The sequence below is a fragment of the Cyprinodon tularosa genome, unplaced genomic scaffold, assembly GCF_016077235.1.
Source record: "Cyprinodon tularosa strain WSP-4 unplaced genomic scaffold, ASM1607723v1 ctg70, whole genome shotgun sequence".
Classification (NCBI taxonomy): Eukaryota; Metazoa; Chordata; class Actinopteri; order Cyprinodontiformes; family Cyprinodontidae; genus Cyprinodon; species Cyprinodon tularosa.
Genome location: NW_024039452.1, coordinates 118,739 through 142,743, shown reverse-complemented (window position 1 = coordinate 142,743; position 24,005 = coordinate 118,739). Strand labels below are relative to the sequence as shown.

Here is a 24,005-nt window from a genome sequence, read left to right as displayed (position 1 = left end):
TGGTATGAATATGGTGAGTTTTTATTTTTATTTTAAAAATTAAAAAGGTTTGGCACAATATAATCTGAAGGCGATCCATCGATGAATCCTTTCCCGTTGTCATCCACAAACCAGCACAGGACGTCCTTTCCGATTTTCACATCCCTGCTGAAATCTTTCTCCAGGTGCCTTCAGTGTGTTTGGATAAAAAAAAAAAAAAGAATGATCAAATTGTCCTTCTTTTTTGTGTCATGATCTTGGCACTGATGACTGGCTTAATCGCTAACTCCATTTACCTGTCTAGCTCTGTCCGGTTTTTAGTCACTGCTCATCTTATCCTCCTGCTCCTGCCTCCATTTAAGGTGCTTGCATCTAGTTATCAGGGCCAGATTATTCTTGTTCTCTCTTGCCAGTGGTGAGAGCTTTTTTAGTGTACCTTAGTGTTTCTGATTACCTGATGGTGACCTGTTCTGCCTCTCATCCACTGAGCCTGCCTTTTCCTGTCTGAACCGGAACGTCTGTCTGTCTTATCTGAATACTGGGTCCTTTGTTCTGGGTCATGACATTTTCAGGTGAACATTTTACATTGAAGGTTTACCTGGTTACATTGAGGGTTTGGCCTTTAATGTACATAACTGCATCCAGTCTTTCCCCAAATTCTCCAGGATACAAATCTGTTAATTCAAACTCCACTCCATGGTAGAACTGACCTGGGGAGTACAAAGAGGAGTTAGTCATCACCATAAAGAGAAACGTATTTACACCCAACCACCAACACTGAGGAGGGCCACCAGAGAATGTTCTCCATGAACAACTGAAGAAATTAACCCTGTCAAAGACAATAAAGGTGTAGATCTTCTCCACTATATTTGGCTCCTTCCAAAAATAGCAAATTGGGGGCAACATTTAAAAAGCATTTGGAAAAGCATCAGCGGTAGCCATACGGAGTGCTATCTGAATAGTGCTGACAGAAAGGAAGAGGAAGCAAGATGCTTCCTATTGGCAGTTCAGTCAGCATCAGGACCTCCTGACATTCTAAACCAGTCCGGTTTCAGCATACGTGTCCGAAGCTCCTTCTTTAGCTTTGTCTTCTGTTAACCCTATAAAAAAGGTAAATGGAAAGGAAATAGGAACAGCAGGTAGGTGCTATAATATGAGGTTTTCAGAAGAAGCCATTGAGTCCGTCCTGACCTCCTTCATCGCCACCTGGTAAGCTGCGGCCACGACCAGGAATAAAGGCAACAGCATATTGTTCACTCTACTTAGAGAGTAATCGGCTGCAATCACTTTTGTTTTCAGAAACTGTATACCCCCAGGACTCCGAAGCAAGTAGGAAAGATTGTAGCTTACCCTTCCCACCCAGGGCACAAATTGTTCCAGACTCTCCTTTCTGGCAGGAGGCTGTGGTCCAACAGGACCAAAATATAATGCCACCAAAAAAAGCAGCAAGTCTCATTAACAAGGCTTTAAGTCATGCTTTCCTCTTTTGAATAATACATGAATGATCATAAATGTAAATAGTTTTTAATTTCATATTGTTGTTATTGTGTATTTTTCATGTCTGCAACTTAGAATTTTTTTTCCTGAAAAAGCATTACTTTTTTCTTCATTGTTTTATTATTATATATTATGCACATTATATATTTCTACATTTTCGTTTAAAAAAAAAACCTTTTTTACTTACCAATAAGTCCATGAACAGTAGAGGATAAATGATGACTGTCCAGGGTGTAGAAACCAAGGTAGTCTTGCTGGAAGTGGTGTTTCTTCCAAATCTTTGTGTGTTTGATGATCATAAATTTAACTGAATGCCGCAGCATTACTGTGAGAGTGCAGTTGTTGGTCAGTCTGAGGGCCAAACTGGATAAGAGAAGAAAATAGTGGAGAGCCAGCTAAAAGAATGACAATAAATATTATTTTCTTTTGGACTCCATTGACTCCAAAGTAATATTACGCACCTGGCTTCTTTAATAGACCACCAGACCACTTCAACCTAATCTGCTTTCCATTGTTGAAGACGAAGATATCATCAATGCTTACATCCAGTTTTTCACCCAGCTTTTGGTGGTTGACACTAAAACGACCAAAGTAAGTGTTGTTCTTAGCATAAGCGGAGAACTTCTTTTTGCCAATGATTTGTCCATTCATGAAAAAACCTAAAAATGATTCACAGGAGTTATTAATAGTTCTTTCCTGTATCTCACATGAAGTAAATGTGTTGGTGAGGGGAATGCATGCAAGACCCAAATCAAACCTGATTCCTTGTCTTTGACTAGGTTGTAAATGGTTCCTGGTTTGTCATTGATATTGAAACACAAAGCGTCGCCTCTGTCTGGAAGTTCTATCATGAAATGAGGATCTCCATCCACTGCAAAAACAGCACCAACATTTTTGAATGAAGGACCTGAAACTTAAATGCACTGTATGAAAAGGCAAACCTTTTTTATTTTCTTAGAATTACCAAAACAATTCTTTGTTTGACAAATGGTTCATACTTCATGTATATTTCAACAAGATAGTCTGTTTGACATTTTGGTCTATTTCTCCTGAAAGCATGGCTGTAATGTGGGTCAAATCTTTAAATGTTAACTGGCCTGTGCTTATATAGCATCTTTTCAATGTGGTTCTTTGAATAGTGGTAACTTCCATGCATAGTGGCCATCCTGCCCATGTAGCTAAATTACGTTGTGGGTAATGACACCGTTTCAACAATCTGACTTCTTCACAAGGGTTTGGTTTTTTTTTGCTGTTTATTTTACAATTTTTACCAACAGGCCTCCATCTTTGAGAGACAGAACCTGCGTTCTTCCTGAAAAGTACAGCTAAATATGATTATTAAAATAAAAGTAGAAAGTTTACTAGTAGGTTTATGGTGTAAAAAGGAAAACAAGTTTTCAGGGTCATTAAGATAAGTCAGACACAAAGAATTTTGGAAAAACAGAAAAGATACATAAGTAAAAAGACTTTCAAAAAATAGTGGCGGATTTGAGGCTTACCATTACCCTGAACTCGGTTTGAGGCAGGTTTCCGTTGGTTTAAGTCAGGTGGATTGCCTGTTTCAGAACACAAATGTGGAGAAGTTAATAAAAATATTTTCTAGCATTATGGCTGGAAAAGTGTAAATGGGCCTTAAGTCCGAGTTCTACCTTTTGACGCTGGTCTGAAATTGAGGGAAAACAACAGAATACATAAAGCAATCAATCATTTAAGCATCAAAGACAAAAAATTATGGAAAATGCCTCGTGTAAATTACCTTCAGTCAGTTTATCAGCAATGAAAGTTTTCTCCGTTTCAGGCTTGGTCACCACCATGGAGGTGAGAGGAGTGACAAAGTTGTACCTCAAAGACATGCTCAGAGCCTTAGCTAAAGCTTGATCTTTTTCCTGCTCAGAAGCAATGCCACTGGTAGAGGAAAAAATGAAAGAGGAAGGCAAATGTAGGATTTTTGTTTGTTTGTTTTGTTTTTCTGTATTGTTTAGCCAATATAATTCTGACAATAGATGTGCTGAAGCTAGATCATAGCCCACCAGATTTCTTTTCTCAAGCAGACCATTCTAACTGTTACCATAAGGTTCTGCTTTCTACTTGCATATACAAAATTGAGATAAAGCTTTCAGATCAACAGGTATTCCTTAGATATCAATGTGTGTGGAAGGCAAAACCTATGATGATTAAACAACGTTATTCAGGGTGGTATATACCTGTAGCTGCAGCTTAGTATTTAGTATTACTATGCATGGGCATGCTTGGGCATGTATAATAAAGGATTTATGAAGTTACTTCAGTAGGAACATATCCTTAGTAGCATGTGAGACTCCCCATACATGGCCCACAATTGACAAAGAGGCAATCCTGGCCTCAGATATCAAGAGACACCCCGGATCATTGTCATACAAGGAGGGAGAGAAGGATGGCTGCATCCACCAGAGAAGGCCCGACAAGAGCATCCAGAGCTCAGCCCCTGAGAGGCCAACCCCAAAGGAGTCCAGTCCCCGAGTGGTCCGACCACAGAGGCCTAAGTGCCTACAGTAGCTCCCATGGGGCCACGGCATAGGCTTGCCACCTTGGCCGAGCCAATGCTTAGCCAAGGTGGACCCACATGAGAGATCAGGGTTCTGAGACCTGCGGACGCATCATCCCCTTGTAGGGACCCCAGAGGGCCAGGAGTCCTAGCCCTAACAGATAGTTTTACTCCCAGAGACTTGCAGCAGAAAATGCAGCAAAACGTGTTTCTATAAAGTGGTGTTTGGCAAAATGTGAATAACTTGTAAAACTGGTTGTTAAAACACTGCATGATTCACAATATAAAAACAGGTCCAGAAAATGTTTTAAGTGGCCTGTTTGACTAACAACTTTTATTTATGGTAAATGGCCTATATAGTCCAAGTATACAACTTCTTCAAACCTTTTCTCCAACTGTTGCTGGATGGTAAGATAAGCCCACAAACGCTCAGTGAAATCACCAAAGATGTATTCCTCTTCTGAGTATACCATATCCCAGCTAAGCACACCAGCCTTTCCTCGTTCATGAATTTCCCCTTCAGCCTTTTTAGAGAATAAATTAAAAGACATGTTAAGAAAAACATGTTCTAAAAAGCTAAACCTGTTACAGTAAGGGCTTTTTGTTTACTGTTTGGGTAATATGTTCATTTCTCACCCCTTGGCCTGACACCTCAACCAGAAAGTTATCCATGAAGCTGTCATTCAGTCGACCTGCCACCACAATTTCTGAGCCATTGAACAGCCGATTGTATTGGGTCTCTGTCAAAGAGCTCACTGCATTGTCAGGATAACGCATCTCCACCTCTGAAAGAAGAGGACTGGAAACTTCCTCATAGAAACCCTGCGTAGTTTAAAGTTCACAATTACAGCCCATAGTATCACAGCTCACAAGTTCAGATACTCTGCTCAGCGTGTGCTCTTCTAAATTCGACTTCATACTTTGAGTTGAATGGCAGCATCTGAACCAGTGAAGATTCTTCTGGCGATTCCCTTGTTTTCCCTGCTCATCACATCCAGGAAGGAGTACTCCACATAATTACCAAATGCCAGACAGAACAAAGACATTTTTCCTCCGATGGCAGTACGAACATTCTCCTGGATTTCCCATATGTTTTTCGTTCCTGCAAGTGAACAAAAAAATTTATTAAGAAGATCTTGCATCCAAGACTTCTTAGGTTTTCCCAAAGTGCCTCTCAAGATTGTTAGGAGTCTAAAGGAAATATATCTGTAAAGCTATTGTGTAAACATTATGAGAAAACCTGGGGGGGGCTTTCCAACTGTTTATTTAATTTATTCTTAATTTATTTCTTGTTTCTGAGATGTAGTTAGGGCGGACTCACCAGTGTTTGGCATCCCGTCAGTTAGTAAGATAATCATATCTACACTTCTCTCTGGAAAGGTTTTCTCTTCCCTTCCTTTTTTCAGTGTGTGCACTGCGCTCAAAACAGCACCATTTATGTTTGTTCCTTAAAGAAAATTAAAATAAAAGGTTTTTGTAAATTTTCTAAATGTATCTTTTCAGAAAAGTGTTAAGAGCTTCAGTAAGTATAATGCCATTCCTTTATAGACAAAATAACAATACAGTAGGACATATGATGCCGAGAGGCGCAAGAGCTGAAAATCCGCAAACGTCTTAAAAACACAAAAATTGGACTGGAAAACACAAAAATGTGGGCAAAACACAAGACACTTTTAAAGAAAAACAGGAGTGCTGCATTCACAGAAAGCAGTGAAAATGAATGTGAAAAATGTGCTGTCAATGAATGATGCAAAGGGGGAAAAGCCAAGAAAAGAAAAATGCAGCAAGTAGAAAAAGATTTGGTAAGTTAGGAAAAGCTGCAAATGAGCTCAGCATAACAGAAGTGCTCCAGACCACTAGAGGGAGTGGACCATCAGCTCACATGGGACAATGAGCAATTGAGAGAAGGAATATTAGTCAAAGTCACATTTAATTTACTTTATTAAGATTCAGTTGAAATAAAGAAAACTGACGTAAACATTATCTTCACCTCCTTGGGCCCTAATTGACTTGACATAATTGATGGCTTCTGAAACGCTTTGCTTCGTTGCCCTGGTGAGTTGTTCCCTCCAGTAAACATTGCTGCTTTCAAACTCAGTGATGGTGAAGTGGTCATCTTCATGAATTTCATTCAGAATGGACTGCATGGCTTCCTTTGTCTGTAAGAAAGTTATTTTCATTTACTTTTAGCAAGGGTGAATTGCTTTTTTTTCATTTTAAAACAGGGATCTCAATTAGCTTTTTATGACTGAACAACACAGAGACTTGCTCGGTTTTCAAAAGTCACGCAGGGCTTTTTTCTATGATCGGCCTTGCTTGTTTTGTGCAGCTTTTGGCCAATTTGGTGTTTCATAGTTGAGTGGTAAGTGCTGCCGCACGCTTTGAACAATCGCTATCATGGGCGTCTTATCTCTTCCTTTTTCTGCTGCAGCTCTCCCGGTCCTTGTATTCTTGGGACCTATGAAGAGGCTCGATTCGATCGACTGGTGGCAAGATCTACTGGTGATGGCAACTGATTTTTGGGTGTGGCTTTTCAGGTGGACAGTCCGGATTTTCATTGCACTGTCCGGCATCCTCCGCTACTTCTCCGCACGTCACCGCCCACGTACATCTTCTCCGTCCTTTACTGCCAAAATACAGAGCTGAGCTATTTTTTGCTCCGCTCCGGTCAGGCCAGGTCAAGTCTGCTATTGTAATCGCGCCAAACAGGAAAAAGAAGATCGAGAAGATCCGGTGTGTCAAATTAAATTATAGTAAAAAAAGATCAGTAACTATAAATTAGAGCATAATTCTTATCTATTCCCAAAAACTAAGAGCAATTAATTAAATAATTGGAAGCAGACTATTGGTGCTTCAACAGACCAGTAAGAAGTTGTGAGATTCTAGAGCGCATCTCACAACTTTAAAAGAAAATTCGTATTGCAGGAATGGATGAAAAGAAAATATTTGGGCAGAAACTGAACATCTGCTGGATGATGCCGGGGATTTTTTTTTTTTATATGTCATATTAAATTAAGCGTTCACAGGGTTTATACAGGAATGAGGAACTCTAATTTAATGCTCTTTTAATGTTATTAGAAATAATTTTAATACCATCAACAAGTACCATGTACACAAGTTATTAGTGTACATGAAATATGGAGCTGTAAGCACAGTTCCATGATTCTGTCAGGACTCCAGCCTGGTGTCTGTGTTCTGTGTGTTTCTCCCTTACTCCAGCAGGAGGCGCCTGGTTCCTGGTCCGCCTCCTTGCACACCTGCTGACTATTGCCTCATTAACGGAGCGCTCTTAAGCTGCTGACGGCCACTACCTCGACGCCAGTGTTTGCCAGTTTTGGGAAGTCTTCCTGAAAACTGGAGTTTTCGGACCCCTTTCTCCCTGGAAGGATCAACAGAGCCTCAAGCTGAGCTGGGTTTCCAAACAGGAGGTTTGGACTCACTCAGGGGCGGATCTAGAAAAATATTTATGGGGTGGCAAGAGGGGGGCAGGAATTTTTTAGGGGTGGCAACATATGGCATTTGTTTACACTGAATTTAATCACAGTTATCACAGTTTGGTGAGAATAGTATGTACAGTACTAGTGTTTCATGTGAAACAGTTCATATTAATAATACATCGTACAATGTGATCTCACTTAATAGGAGATAGAAGAATGATAACACTACTTCTAGAGGGGCCTTATGACAGGTAAGGTATTAAGGTAAGACACAGGTGCTGAGTCGCAGATGTGTGAGATTGACTGTCAGAGAGGCAGCTTGGCAGCATTTGCACAAGAAGAAACGATAGAAAGAAAAAGTTACCCATCAGAGATCTATGGACTGAGCTGTACTAAAAGTGAGCAGAACTACACAGTAGAAATAAATGGGTCAAGGCACCCGAACAAGGTACTGGACATCTATGTAATGTTTACTCTGAACACACATTTACCCCATTTGCTCCTCAGTAACTTGACATACAGCAGTTACGGCAACATGAAAGGGACATTTCATGCATGTAAATATGCTGTAGATAGAGCTGTATATGGAGGACCAACTCCGCCATATTTAAAAATAAATACAGAAATAAATAAATGCTCAATAAATAAATAAGCATACAATTAATTGCCACCAAAACTACAACCAACAAATAAATGTAATTAGAAATTATATTATAATGGCAGGCAGAAATGTTAAAAGGGCAGGCAGAAAGAAATAGCGGCGAAGAAATAACTAGGGTAAAAAAATACAAAGGAAGAATAAAACAGACAAAAATATGATAACATGCACATAAATAAATACTTAAAAATATGAGTAATTAAAAAATGAAGTTGAAGATAATAAATTACAAAAAAATAAATAAGGTAAATATTAAAAAGGCAAAGAAATAAAGAAGCCAATTAAAAGAGTTATATACCTTTATGACTAGCTGTATAATTTAATTTCTACTTACATTTATTTGTTGTTTGTATTTTTGGTGGCAATTAATTGTATGCTTATTTATTTATTAAGCATTTATGTATTTCTGTATTTATTTTTAAACATGGCAGAGTTGGTCCTCCATACTGCTGTATCAACAAATCAACAAAAAGGCGGGTTCTGTATGTTACATCAAAATCTCCACAAATCTGAAAAGAAGCAACATAAAAATAAATTTTGCTAGTGAGTAGGTTCATACAGGTCATTTCTGGATAGTTTCATATTATATATACAAAAAAAGAAACAACAACACTGCTTCATATTAAGCAGGATTCACACCAGTATCACATTTTAACTTTTAACACTTTTGGTTTTATTAAAGGTAATATCAGATTTTCTCAGGTGCCAAAACAAAATGTAACAGCTCTGTAAAGGCTCACCAGAGAGCAGAACATAAAGTTAACATGACTATAACAGCTGAATGCAGTGATTTCCATGTTGCTCAGCAAAACGCTTCACAAATTTATTTAGATCCAATGCCTTTGTGCGTTTTGATTTGAGTACAACCAAACTTGATAGTCTCTTTTCTGTCATAGTTGACCGCAAATATGTCTTTATGAGCCTGAGACGTCAGGCCTAACTAACATCATAGATAGAGAAATAACGTTCTGCAACCTGATTTTTATCATCTCAAAATCAGCATTGCAGCTATGCTAGCAACATTGTGCTTTCCTTATGATTTCATTTCTCGATAGATAGTTAATCAATTTTTACCTGTTTCATCCCGTGTCTCCTCTCCCCATCACCCCTGGCTCCCTCGCTTTGCCCCATTCGGTTTCCAAATCTAATCAGTCTCAGTCGCTCTCGCGTCATCTCGTGCTGCATTCACTGCAGTCCGACATTGGAAATTAGCGGTCGGTAATTCTCAAATGATCCATAATTTATAAGCCTCGCCACCCCTACCGCCAACTGGGGTGGCAGCTGGGGTGGCAAGGCTGTCATTTAGGGTGGCATTTGCCACCCCAGTAGATCCGCCTATGGACTCACTATTCCTAGGAGGTTGTTGAGTTTCACTCTCTGCATGTGGGTTCAAGCCTTAGATAAGATCATGACATATTCAAGTTTGTATGTATGAATATATATATATATATATATATATATATATATACTTGAATCTGTCTATGTGTGTGTGTATGTGTGTTCGGATATATATATATATATATGTCCTCCTTTTTGGTGCTATAGAAATGGCCACCCTATCTTTCAGCCTCATCATAGTTTAATGCATTCCTGAATCATTACCGTATTTTCACGACTATAAGGCGCACTTAAACGTCTTTTTTCCCCCTCAAAATGTGCGGTGCGCCCTTTGGTGCGGTGCGCCTTATGTGTGTTGTAACTTGGACTTTTGAGACCACCTCATTGAGGAGATGATAAAAGAGTGGCTGAATGTAAGGAGACCATCGCTGTTAATCTGTAACTCCATGCGTGCCCATCTCACAGCTGATGTGAAAAACATGGGGAAACAAATTAACACTGTGCTCGCTGTTCAACCGCTCGACATCGGTGTGAACCGGACCCAGCAGGTGCAGCAGAAGCAGCGTGTTTACATGCAAAGTCAATGGTGGACGCGCGTATAGGTGCAGCAAAAGGTCCCGCAGTGCGTTTTGAGCAGCAGGCGCAGCGCCTCGGGAGCGTTTAAGCATCTGACGCACCGCCAACGCGCTGCTGCTGCTCGAGATGGAAAAATTGAAGTTTTGCTGCTGGACGCGCCGCATCAACCAATCAGAGAAGCTGATCTGGGAGCTGACAGCGAGACAGACACAGCGCTCTGATGACATTAACGCAAATGAAAAAGGCTGGATGGATGAGGAGATGATGAAAGGCAGGTGTATGTGAGGAGACCAGGTGCTTTTTTCCATGCATCACCATCGCTGCGTGCCCATCTCACAGCCGATGTGAAAAAAAAAAAGGTGAATCAAATGAACGCTGTGCTCGCCGTTATCCCGGGGGTCTGACAAAGGAACTTCAACCGCTCGACATCGGTGTGAAGCGGCCGTTCAAAGTAAGGCTGCGAGCGGCGTGGGAGCGATAGATGACAGACGGAGACCACAGTTTCAGGATAAGTGGAAGGCAGCGCCGAGCAAGTTACGCCACCGTTTGCGGATGGATTGTTGATGCTGGGACTAACGTGTCTGCTGGCTCTGTTGTTCAAGCTTTCGCAAAAGCCGGCATTATTTCTGAGGAGCTGCGCTGCACGGAAAGTGACTCTGACAGCGAAGAAGGGGAATTGGCATGTCTGATTTAGCGCAGCTGCTTAATTCAGAAACAGAGGATGATGACTTTGATGGGTTTGATTAATACTTTGTAATAAATACATGAATAAAGCACAATCATACTCAGTTTTGCTCCCGCTCTATTTTTCTACCTGAAAACTTAATTCAACAGCAGCCTCGGGGCCGGGTCTCCTCCTCTTCACCGCGGTGGCTGGCAGGTGTTTTTTCATCTAAATAATCTAAATCTTGCAGCTATATTTGCTGTGATCAGTGGGAATAAAGTAGTTTTAATATGTTTTTAAGTGAGAAAGGCCACCTGAAAACTTAATTGCAGTCAGTTCATCCAGATTATCTATTTCTGTCGGAGGCGCTCAGACCCCCACGATACCAGCGGTGCACCGACAGTAGAAATCCCTTCAACAGCAGCCTCACCGCGGTGGCTAGCAGGTGTTTTTCATCTAAATAATTTAAACTGCAGGCACCAGGATACCAGCAATAAAAGCGAACATATTCCGTCGGCAGGTTTCAGGATTTTCAGTTAATTTAGGAGTGATCACAGCGCTGTGTCATCTGCGATGTGTCTGTCTCATGGCCAGCTCCCAGGTTTGATTAATACTTTGTAATAAATACAGGAATAAAGCACAGTCATACTCAGTTTTGGGCCCGCTGTATTTTTAAATACGCAGTAGAGCTATTTAAAGGTAGTAGAGGACATGTACCTGTATATAAAAAACACGCCCTATAGTCCGGTGCGCCTTATGTGTGTGTTAAATACAGAAATGGCACACATAACTGAGACTGCGCCTTTTAGTACGGTGCGCCTTATGGTCGTGAAAATACGGTATTCATTTTTCACCATAATCTGATCTCGCTACCAGTAAATCTATCACACCGGCTCTACCCTTGGTTCCCATCGTCTCTTTGTTGGAGTTATTCTATTTCATTTCATCCTAACCTTTATTAATCTTGTTTATTCTTTCTGTTATCTTTAGTAGAGTCTTGTGAAAGTATTGTTTTTCATGAGTATAACATAAGGTTGCTGTCTGCATGAAAAAATGTATGTGTATCACTATACAGCACTGCGAGTTCCTCCCCACATATTCCTTTGTGTTCTATTGTAACTATGGACTGCCTTTTTCCAATAAAGAGCGAGAAAGATAGCAGAGGGGGTTCAGAGAGGTGGGAGATTGTAAATGATGCCATGTCTGGCATTCTTCCCCAGGTTTTTTGAGAAGTGTTTGGGTGTTTAAACCTAACATTTTTCCCCTTTCCCTTTTAAACGAATCACATTAAAACTGCTTCTCCTCTATTATTTGTTCTCTGCATGTGGGCTAGATCCTTTAAAACCATGAAAACTCTGTAGTGTTCCTTGCTCTTTATGATGTTATGAGTTATTTTGACACTAATATTTCTGAAAGCATTGCAAGCTAATATTCTTCCATTTCACAATCATGGAGTACTATTTATTGGTCCATGACAGTACTGTTGAAAATGTTTTAGTTTTTTAGCTTAAATGTAACAAAATATTTAAAGAAGCAAGTGCTAACAATGATTTACTCCCCTTTTGTCCTAATTTACCTGCATAAGTTTTGTTCCCCATATCAATGAACTCTTGTCAATCACAAACACTACATTCTTTGGTACTCTGGCCAGGCCAGGGGGGGAAAAGAAGTGTACAAAGTATCCATTCACAATCTGAAAGTAAAAAAGGTTATTAATTCAAAAGACTTTAAAATGTGTGCATTATTTGAGTTTGGACCTTACTTTCTTATATATATAAAGGGGTTAAAGACCCTCTAACCTGAATTTCTCCAAAGCCCTTTACTCGTTTCACATCATACTTAACGATGAAATCTCCGTTAATGAGTTCTTGTGGACACTGATGACACTGATGCTGCTCTGCTGTTGGAGAAAAAGTGATGTGTGCCTGAGAGAAAAGGAGAATCAAGTCAGTTGGCATTAAAGGAGACATCAATTTGCTGTTAAACTAAAGTTAAGAAACATATTTAACCTCTAACCTTTGTGGCTGTTGTGGTTTTCTCAATAAGGGGCAGCAGCTCCTTGCTGGCGAATGTTGTAGTAGCTTGAACAAAAGCCAGGCCTTGTGGCTCATATATGTCAACAGCAATCTGTCAGTCATACAGGCAAACGTTCACAGTGAGAAATAGCGGTAAAACCTTAAAATGTACAAGTTATACAACAAGAGCAACAAGACAACAAGGAAGCGGGTTCAACCTTGAACCTCTCCACAGGCTGTTTCATTTTAATTCGGGTCAAAATCTCGTATTGGCCCATAGTCCGTTTAAGGAGTTCCTCGTAGGTCAGAATGAAAGTCACGTTACTCCCTGCGGCAACGTTAACGGACATGGTAAACTTCTCCATCTTTCTCCCAGAGACCCTGTTGTAATAGAAAACGAATCATCACAAGGGAATATTCAAACTACTACATAATGATCCTTTCCCTTTCCCCAGTTCAGCATACTCGATAAGACCAGCAGACTGGCCTTTGGAAACCACCTTTTCATATTGTGTTTTGGCTTTTTCTTTCTCTTTTACATCTCCAGCATAGTTTTGACCATCAATTTCCCTGTAAGGCACAATGATATTTATCAAAGGTAAAAACTTTTTAAAGTTGTTGTAATGTTGTTGTCCAAACTTTAAAATGTGACTGACATGACGAAGTTGGCAATGAAGGCAGTTTTTGGCAACTCCACTTCAAAGCTGATTTCCTGGGAGTTGGCTGCTTTGTTCAGAGCCTTGGAAGTTATGATGGTGTGGGCAAAGCGAGATACTTGTTTTTTGTTCGGAAAGCAAAAATTGTTTTAAAATTATGTGTACATCTTGGAGGTACAAGAGCGCTTTGTTGCAGGTACCAGTGCTGCATGCAGCGAGAAGGGGGAGGAGGATGAGGATGAAGAAGAGGAGACTGTTGTCTCTTCCAGAGCTGAGATGAGGAATGCAGTTTGAATTTTAAAGACTGGTCTCCTGCATGTTGGTTTAAAAAACTTTGACCTTTTACATGGTTTTGAAAAAGAAGTGAACTCGGTGTTGGACAACACTCTAATCCAGGGAACCATGGATAAATATGTTAAGTGATTTCTTAATGCGGCGTAGCAGATCCGCAACACAAAACAGACATAGGCTCGCTTTAATTTTCTGTAGCCTATGCAGTTATCTTCTATGTTGTTGTTCTATGAAACCGTTTGTCTCAAACTATATTTTGAGACGTTAAAAAATGCACCGGCTGCACAGCAGAGCCAACCTGTTAGTCTGCCTTCGAAATGTCCACTTCAACTCCATTTATTGTCTAAAATTAGATGCACATGTTTGAGGTTGTTAGTTGCATTAAGACACCTGTCCACCTATAGCATCAATAATAATGCAACTGCTAACATAGCTAAGACCAAAGAGCTGTCCAAAGACACTTCATATAAAATTCTACACCATGTATGAAGAAGTTTACGAGAACACTGTTTTTACTAAAGCTGAAAAACAAAGCAGTGAATGTTTTCTATCATACAGAGCATGTGACACTTGTGAAATAAGTCAATGTTTGGCTCCAGTTTCAGACAAAGAGCTTATTGTAGGAGAGACACAAGATTCCTTTTTTGTTAAAGTCCAACTAGCTTGAAAGGAAAGTGCCATTATAGACAGGATAATATTGTAGATTTTCGATTGTCAAATCTGATGGGCTGCCATAGACCATGCAGTCTGAGGAAATTCAAGCAAAGAAAGGGCTTTTGAACATGTCCTTTATGCAACAAGGTAAACAATTACTGAAAACAGGCCTGTTATAAAATCTAGCGTGTAACCAATGTTGGTAGGACAGCATGGGAGTATAGCCTACAGGGTTTTAAACAACAACAGCAGATGCTGAACACAGCACTCCATTTTTGGAAAAGCAAGCAACACTCTTTGTTTTTAAAGCACTTTCTGTTATGTTTATTCAACTTAACAAACTTTTAAACCAACTTCTAGAGATTTACATTTGCAATTGTTAGAGCATTTCTTACAATAGAGTAGTCCAAGTAGTCTGTTACACGCTAAAATCAAGAATTTAGTGTACTGGCAGGGATAGAAACCCACAGCGGTGAGATTCAATTCTTGGCTAAGTCATCCAGTTACTTTAAAGTAATTTGTTTTGTTTAGTTGGTTTCCTACATTCCCCGATAGAGCAATTTCAAGGTTTGTTGAAGAATCTAAACCTATAGATGTACACATGTAGTGGTTATGCAATCAGTCATTCTTGTTTCCTTTATGTTCTTAAAGCAGGCATAGTAAAATGAAAGTTAGTACTGCTGCTGGAGCCACTAATAAAGAACAGATCCTTTTTACATGCGCAAAGAAGAGAAAGAACAGCTTTTAAAACAAGTATAGATTTTCTACTTTTTTTTTTCTATGCACAATTAAAAATCTTAGCAAAAGAGTAATTAAATGCACATAAAGACTAGAAAAGTTGCTTTAAGTTAATACCTGTTTCAGAACATCACTCCTGGAAGCAATCATAGCCCCCTGGACCTGAGCAGGGGGACCAATAGAAGCGCAAACCCACAGCAGCACGATCCACATCGTAGGAAGAAATAGGAGACAAGGGGCCCTATGCATTAACATGCTGGAACAACTGTGTAGAGAATTCAAAGCATGTGGGATCATCCTGTAAAAGCTCATCCGCGCACACTGTGATATACAGGAAGAGGGAGGCTCTATGGAAGGCCGTTTTGACATTTATTAGCTTGACTTAATATGTAATTCAGATGTCTTAAATGCATGTCTTCCTAGTCACAAATGAACATTTCAGATATCTAAAATAGCATTCCTCCTATCTAAAATCGAAATAAAAATTATGACCTGATAAAAATTATGACCAGTAACTTAACTACGCAGATCTGAAATTCATTTTTAGACACCCAGAATGTTTATTTTAGATAGGACTAATGTCATTTTGGATATCTGAAACTAACAGTCCAATACACATGAATGGGGAAAAGTGATGTCATTTGTACTAGTAAGAATTACATTTCAGATATCTGAAATTCCATTTTAGATAGGAGGAATACTATTAAAGATATCTGAAATACATATCTGGTCAAGTAACGGCTGCTTAAAAAAAGTAAAGATTTGTAGATATCTGAAATGTAGTTCTTACTAGTACACATTTGAATCCACAGTATTTGAAATATAATTTCTTCCTGTACAAATGTAAATAGTGGTATCTAAAATAAAATTCTGACTAGGAACATTGTAATTGTTACTGTAATCGGTAGATTGCTTTAGTGCTATCTCTAATAGAAATGTGACTAGTCAGCCTGCTTTATGTTAAATTGGAGCCTCATTATTCTTTTGCAAGTAACTGCATTTTGGATATGCATTGTTAAAATTTCTATATCTGAAACTCCAATTTAACTTGTCACATATATATTTAATATCTGTAATTATATTTCTATTAGTATAAATATATTTTTGATGTCAAGAATTGTATTTCTGGATGTCTATAATGTTATATTCATTTTTAATATCTGAAATAGTAATTATGACTAACAGTAACTCTATTATTGAGATCTTAAATTTGAGTCCATTCTCATAAGAATTCAGTTTTAGATTGAAGGAATGTTCATTTTAGATAGGAAGAATGTTATTTGAGATATCTGGATATGGGGCCAAAATTGTTGCTTTATTATTTGCAAATGTGTGTGGAGAGTTGTGTATCTGTATCTCGGTTTGTGTGTGTGCAGAGGGATTTGAAAATGTGTGAGAAGATTTGTGTGTAAAACAATCTGCAAATGTGTAAAACTACTGTGTGTGTAATCCTGTTTGCAAATGTGTAAAAAACCCTGATTTCAACTGTGAAAATGATAAATCAGCCACAAAATTGATTCAGAACCATACTGAACAGGCTGCAACTACCCTGTCTCTCAATGCAGAAACCAACAAACCATGTGTAAACACTTCCATGACTGTACCCGTATGGGTTTCTTCAGAGCAACATCCAAGTAATGAAAAGCTTATTTAGGTACTCTTAGACACTCAGAGTGACACAGTATTCATTGATCAAGATGTGTCTAATAATATCAAGGCTAAGTCCAATAAGGTTAAAGCTCACAACAATGCTTGGTAAAGATGCTGTTGTTGAGCTTTTAATTAGTTACAACTGTTCCAAGGCCGTAGATCCAAGGCAGGTCATCTTAGATGGAGAGAATGAACCCTACACCCTTCGCACAGCATTGGGCTGGAGTATTGTAGGCCCCACATCATCTCACAGTGACTCTCTAAGCATGACTTTGTGTCACAGAGTCACAGTCAAAGAGCTCCCCTTAATGACTCCAGCTAATGCAATCAAGGTTCTCGAGTCAGACTTTAAGGATGATGACAAGGATAATAGATCAGTGTCTCAAGATGACATCCTCTTTCTGAACACATTGAGGGAAGACATTTACAAAAACCATGAGTGAAGTCATTGAAAAAGGTGATACCGAGGAAGTGCACAGTGAAGCGAAGGAAGGAGAAAAATGGTATATTCTCTTACCATGGGATATATCATCCCCAAAAACCAGACAAACTCAGAGTTGTCTTTGATGCCTCAGCAAAATACAAAGGTAATTGTCTAAATAATCATTTGCTTCCAGGTCTGGATTTATTGAACAATTTAAATGGTGTTTTGATCAGATTTAGACAGCATCAGGTTGCACTGCTATGTGACATTGAACATTTTTTTTCACCAGTTTCATGTGCATGAAGCAGATAGAGACTATTTCAGATTTTTAGGGTGGAAAAATGGCAATTTGGACAATCTGCCCCAAGAATTTAGAATGAAGGTGCATCTTTTCGGTGCCACATCCTCACCAGGGGGTGCCAATTATGGATTAAAGCATATGACTAAGGAAAACGAGAAAACATTTCCCCTTGCATCACAGTTCATAATAAAGGATTTCTACGTGGAAGGTGGCATAACATATACTGCAAGTATGAAGGAAGCTATTCAGCTCACTCAGGAGGCTCAGACGCTCTGTGCATCAGGTGTCCTTAGACTACGCATGTTTGTAAGCAATAACAAAACAGTGTTATAAAGCATTCCAGCATCTGAACGTGCGTCTCCACAGCAAGCATCTGACCTTTCATTAAAAGGCTTTAAACTTGAAACAGCTCTAGGCATTCAATGGCACATTGACTCAGACGCGCTCAGCTTTCGCTCCAATGACCAACCTGCTACAAGATGTGGCATCCTTTCCATGGTTGAATCTCTTTATGATCCATTGGGATTCATCTCCCCCTTTGTACTCACAGGCATGCAAACAAGGCAGCAGCTAGAATGATCCCCTTCCCAGCGAACTTTAAGTGGATTCCTGATTAAACTAATTATTTAATAAAACATAATTTTGTTGGTTTGAACACATTACATTTTCCATAAATTAGTAAAAAGCTAATTTGATCAAATTCCAAATTCTTCCAGATAAACTTTGGTTCTCAAATATAAAATTCATGCTGAACTATGATATCATTGCATCATTTTATTGATTCATTGATGTTGCTCCTTCTTCTTAGTCGAGTTTCACTGGTTTAGTCAAGAGTTTTAACTGAAATATGTTTTACTTGGAGCTAAATGGTTTTTGTTGATAAACTCTTATATTTTCAAAGAAAGTTGTGGTGAATGTATTCCATATATGTTGTAAATAATTTGTTGTTCTAACACACAGCTAGATTGATGAGTGTGTTCCCAGAACAATATGTGACAGTCTGGATTTTATTAATTAAATAACATACTTACCACCCCCACTGGGCTGGGTAATAAATATTATAATTGCACATTACTATCATGCTGACATTCAGACACAGTGGAGGTGGTGTGATGGTATGGGACTGCTTTGATTCTTTAGAAAGACTTTCTTTAATTTGTGGAACCTTGATTTCAGAGCTTTAGTAGAAATCTGGAGGGAGAACATCTAGCCATCAGTTTGTGGCCTTCAGCTCCAGATCTATGAGGACAGATCTCCAAAGTCCATTAGGAAGCAGAACCAAAGCAGATAGATTAAAGCTAATGGAGTGTCCTAGTCAAAGCCCAGATTTAAACCTGTACCCATGTTTTTAGACCTCACCCTGTTGGATATGATTAATGGTTGGAAATCTGTAGATATCCTCAGATTTTTCTCTGAAGAAGAGACTTTGGTGTAAATATGTGGCTGGAATGGAGCCCTGATGGATGGATGGAGCTCAGCCTGTTTACTGAGTCCTTCCTGCCTCTGGTCCATCTTTACAGAGACTAACGGGACCAAAGCTCTGCAATCTGGTTGGTGTCGGTCGCTTTTCTCTCTTGATAAATTACATGAGAAAGAAAAACTTTGACTTATATTTACTTTCTTTCTTTAGTATTAACATTTTTTGGATGATCTGAAACTTTTAAAGAGGCAAAAAAGCAGGCAAATACTATTTAAACATATAATACTTCTGATATTAATCTACAGTAAACGTATTTATTTCTATTTGTTCTATAATTTCAATTTTGTGTTAAAGCTCTAGAAGCTCCTGCTTCCTTGTTTAAACTTGATGAGTTAATATTCAGATTCAATCAACTCTTCCATCAGAAATAAGTCCAGCATAGAGAGATTCCTTTAAATCAAACTACAGATGTGATTCAACCGAAACCTCATTCAATAAATGTCAGAGGATAAATATTTACAGTTTTCACTCATGATTGTTAGCTCCAATCTGTGCTCTCCTCTCTCCTGATTAGGAATACCTACTTCCTGATTTGACTAGACCAATCTCGTGTCTTTGTTCTGCAGAGACCTCCACAGGAAATATTCAGGACATGTTCCTTGGTTGAACCTGAACATTTGATAAACTGGAACTTCTAATTTTTATCCTCACCCACTGTTCTGTTTTTTCTGAAGTTTAAAGCTTGTTTCTTCATCTCTGTAGAATGTGTCATGATCTGCTGTGGTTGCTGGCCTTACTAATGCCTTTCACCTGCTTCACTCTTTCCAGCTCCTAATTATCCGTTATCTCATCGTCCTGCCAGTTGCCCTCTATACCCACCGACCATATACCCAAATATTGTGTGGTTGGTTTAAAAAGGAACATGGAGAACACATATAAAAATATGACGAAATGTAAGAAAATCATAAATCTCATGAGAGCAGTAGCAGGAAAAGATTGGAGAGCAAGTAAACAATCATTGGTGCATATTTATAAGGAGTTAATGAGATTAATAATGGATTATGGGTGTTATATATATGGAGCAGCAGCTAAAACACATTTTAATGAAAATAGAAAGAGGATTTAATAAAGCAATGAGAATTTGTACTGGTGCAATGAGAAGAACACCAACTAAAAATGGTTTATATTTAGAGTTAGATTTTCTAGAGGCACACCTGTACTACATATGTACAGGGGTGCCTCTAGAAATGTTTCATAGGGGTGGCCAGATGGGTTCCTTAAATTTTTCTACTGCTGTCAAAGCAGAGGAATCCTCACTTCTTGCGTTCACTCAATGTCTGTGATGCCTTATCAAGTTAAGGATATTATAATAGCTTTTATTAGAAATCGCATCTCAAATATTTCCTGAATTCCATTCATATTGTAGTAGTTGTAGCGGTTTGCACCTCAGGGACATCGTATACAAGAGCGCTTTGGTGCGGGTACCAGTGCTGGACGCAGCGAGGAGGGGGAGGAGGAGGATGAAGAAGAGGAGACTGTTGTCTCTTCCAGAGCTGAGATGAGGAATGCAGTTTGCATTTTAAAGACTGCTGTCCTGCATGTTGGTTTAAAAAACTTTGACCTTTTACATTGTTTTGAAAAAGAAGTGAACTCAGTGTTGGACAAAACTCTGATCCAGGGAACCATGGATAAATATGTGAAGTGATTTCTTAATGCGGCATAGCAGATCCGCAACACAAAACAGACATAGGCTAGCTTTAATTTTCTGTAGCGTATGCAGTAATCTTCTATGTTGTTGTTCTATGAAACCGTTTTTTTCAGAATTCAGGCTTGGTAAAAAAATAATGCACTGGCGGCACCAGGCTACCAGAGTTATGTCTGTGCACAGTGCAGTATACTGTAATTAAACTTGCACGGTACTGTAATAACATTCAGTAAATGCGGAAGCTATCTGTTTCAGTTAATTTTTTTCATTTAAAAAAACCCACAAATGGAATTTAGATGATATTCTGCATAAAAAATAAGTGAAATAACGGTAAATTCTTAATCAACCGCTTATAGTGTTCAAATTGGCTCTGGACCAACGAGACCACTATAAGCGGATTCCACTGTAACTGTTTTTTTCATCAAAAGATTGCGCTTTTAAACCTTTTGATAAAACAGGTATCAGAGTTATAAATAGTTTATAAGTGTGGCTTTCACAAAATTCTACATGCATGGTGGCCCTGTTGTCCAGTTAGCATAATCTTGGATTGTGACCAAACCTACTTTTGCACTGAGGAGAAATCAATCAGTGAACTCCATCAAGGAGTTTTGGCTGTGACGCCATCCCGGAGGGAATTATCAGCTGTGCTGCTGTCATCAACACCTTTGTTTATAGATGTTGGAGATCTGCCTGTTTTTCCAGTGTAGTTTCTCTGACTGTGACTAACTGGATGTGCTCTCTTCATCCTCTGACATGGGAGTTGGCTTGGAGCTCGTCTGCCTCGCTGTGTGTTTCCACTTTACAAGCAAAGTCATTGGGAACGATTAGACACACCTGCAATCAACAAAAATTATTTTAGATGTCGAGAGGAATTCATCATTGAAATTCATCAGAGCTACAGTTAAACTGACAACACGCTTTTGTCAAGTGCGCTGACTTGAAACTGCGCTATATAAATACAGGCCATTAAAATTCCCTCTGAAGTAGGAAAATTAAATAATATAGGATAAGATTTCACTTTTATCCCCTTTTTTAATTTTTTTATCATTAAAAACCAATGTCTACATTTGGTTAAAAAGTTAAAGGTTAAAAGCTGTCATTTTAACTTAAAAATTACTAATAACTTTTATTGGACTAAAATGGGAAAAAATCAGACTGACCAAACATAGCCAAATTTTCAAAAAGCTATTCCTGGACTAAATCAAAAATATGACGTACCGACCAGATTTAACCCAAAAAACAAAGTCTCAATGACATCTTGTGTTTGGGGGGATAATGTTTATTTTAGAAAATTGATTCAATAGCAAATATACATTTTAATGTGTTTGGAAAAAAATAAATAAATGACACTGACAAAGATGTTTTTTTCTTTTCATTTGTTGGTAATTTCATTATGTGATTATCAATGTAGGCCTTGAATAGTGATGTCGAGATAAAGCCTAAAATGCTTTATTTGCTCTATGGTGCCATCAAGTGGACAAAAAAAAAGAAAAAAAAAAAGCAGGCATAGTAATTATAACTTGATCATATTGTGGGGTTGTAAAGATTTAAATCAGCTTGTTTTAACATGTAACTGTTATACTGTACTAGGCGTCCTTTTTTTCCAGAGCTTTAAAATTCCCACACAATGAAATTTGATGGAGGAATCGGTTGCATTTTGTTGCCCCTTACACAGTATTTTCAAAAAGCCACAAACAGATGAACCCCTTCCTGAATCAGTTTTTGGTGTGACCAGCTATAGAAATCTCAAATGTCATTACAAAGGTCATCAACACATGCCTCAATATATGCTTTGTAAAATATACTACAAGACTTTAATGCACTGGTCAGATCAATATTATCAGAGTTTGTTTGGATTAAAGGTTGTACTGTTGGTGAATTGACTAATAATCTGTGAAAGCCAATTGGCTTCATCCAATTACAACAGTAAAAAAGAGTGTTTAATGCAGGTCAGGAACACAGAAAACATTTTTAAGTGTCCAGTCATCAATTTTTAGATGACTGGGTAAGACTTTTGTCACTTTTTAAAAGTTGGCATGATTTGCAGAGGTCTCTGTTGTGTTGTCTGAGTGTATATCAACACAAGAATAAAATCATAAACCTTGTTAAGAGGGTATTGCTTAGATTGTTTTAAGTTTTTTATATAATCTTTTGGGCTGTAAGGCCTCTAAGTAAGAAATAAATCATTACTAAGAAGCAACTTAGTGGGAAAATGACAGGAAGCTTTTTCTAATATTTTTTGTCAACACTGAAGTAAGCAGGGAATATTTAGCATATATCCCTTATCCCCTTCTTTGTCACTTTGAACTTCTAAGCTGATGGTGTTAAAGGGTCCCTGAGAGAACAACAGACTTCTATACTCACGGTATTTTTTGAATGCACAAACAAAATCATTATCTTGGTAAACAAGTTTCTATATCTTATCCAAAAAAAATCAGATTATAGTGAAAATGGAAAGCTCTGTGTAAGTTTTTTCTCACCGATTATTTTATCGGATGAGCTCACCCAGAACAAACACTTGAATTAACATATTATGGTGTAAATGTATTAAATGACATTACAACACATTCAACAGAATTGAAATCTTACTCAGACCATATAGGTTGCACGGGTACAATGGCAGCACTTACCATTGTGCTAACAAAGTCAGCCCAGAATAACATTTAAAGTAGCATAATATATGTTGCCAGGGTAACAACCTGCCATATCTTTACATCATTATAACATACGAGTTGTTATAACGTAAATGAGGAGACATCACTGCCTTCAGCCAATTTCAGAAAATACACAGTGTTCTGGATCAAGGACAATCCAAATGCAAACTGACAACTCTCTACTAAGAATGATCTTCTCTGTCTGTATGCTCCCATTTTATTTTCAAATCTTTGTTACGTACATAATAAGGTTGATCTGTCCTAATTAGATGAAGTGCTTGGGAAAATATTAGCCTTAACATGAAACAGGCAGGTAAAGTTAGGGTTAAACAAGCATATTATCCATCAAGCATATTATGCCAACCATCCATTTTCTTACATGCTTTATCCCAAGCGGGGTTGCGAACAAGCACATACATGAATGATAAAAAATAATTCAAACAATAGCTTGAAAATGACCTCAGGCACAAAGATCTATTCTGAAAACACATCCTACAGTGTGATTAAACAGTTTTAAACTATTTAACTGTAATGGTCATTATTGTACAGGAGTTTAAGGGTTAGAATGGGGGTTAAAAGCCTTACGACACAACCTTACGTCGGAAATTGAAGCTGGAAGCATCCTTTTGTGGTAAATGTTTTACTTCAGGACTTAGTTTTCATCAAAATGTAGATCTTAAAAAGTGAGAAAGAGTTCATATTTTCATTTGGCAGATCTTCTCACCACTATCCCACTTCACAGCTCTCCTGACTGTCCATTTTATCAGTTCCCATTGAAATCATTCAAGTTATTTTCACATTCTGCGAATTCTCATCTACATCTG

The 24,005-nt window shown here is 38.4% G+C and overlaps 1 pseudogene; it reads right to left on the bottom strand.

Annotated features, from left to right (window-relative positions):
• Positions 1 to 15,240, bottom strand: LOC119772182 (annotated as a pseudogene).
• Positions 15,241 to 24,005: the final 8,765 nt, after the last annotated feature.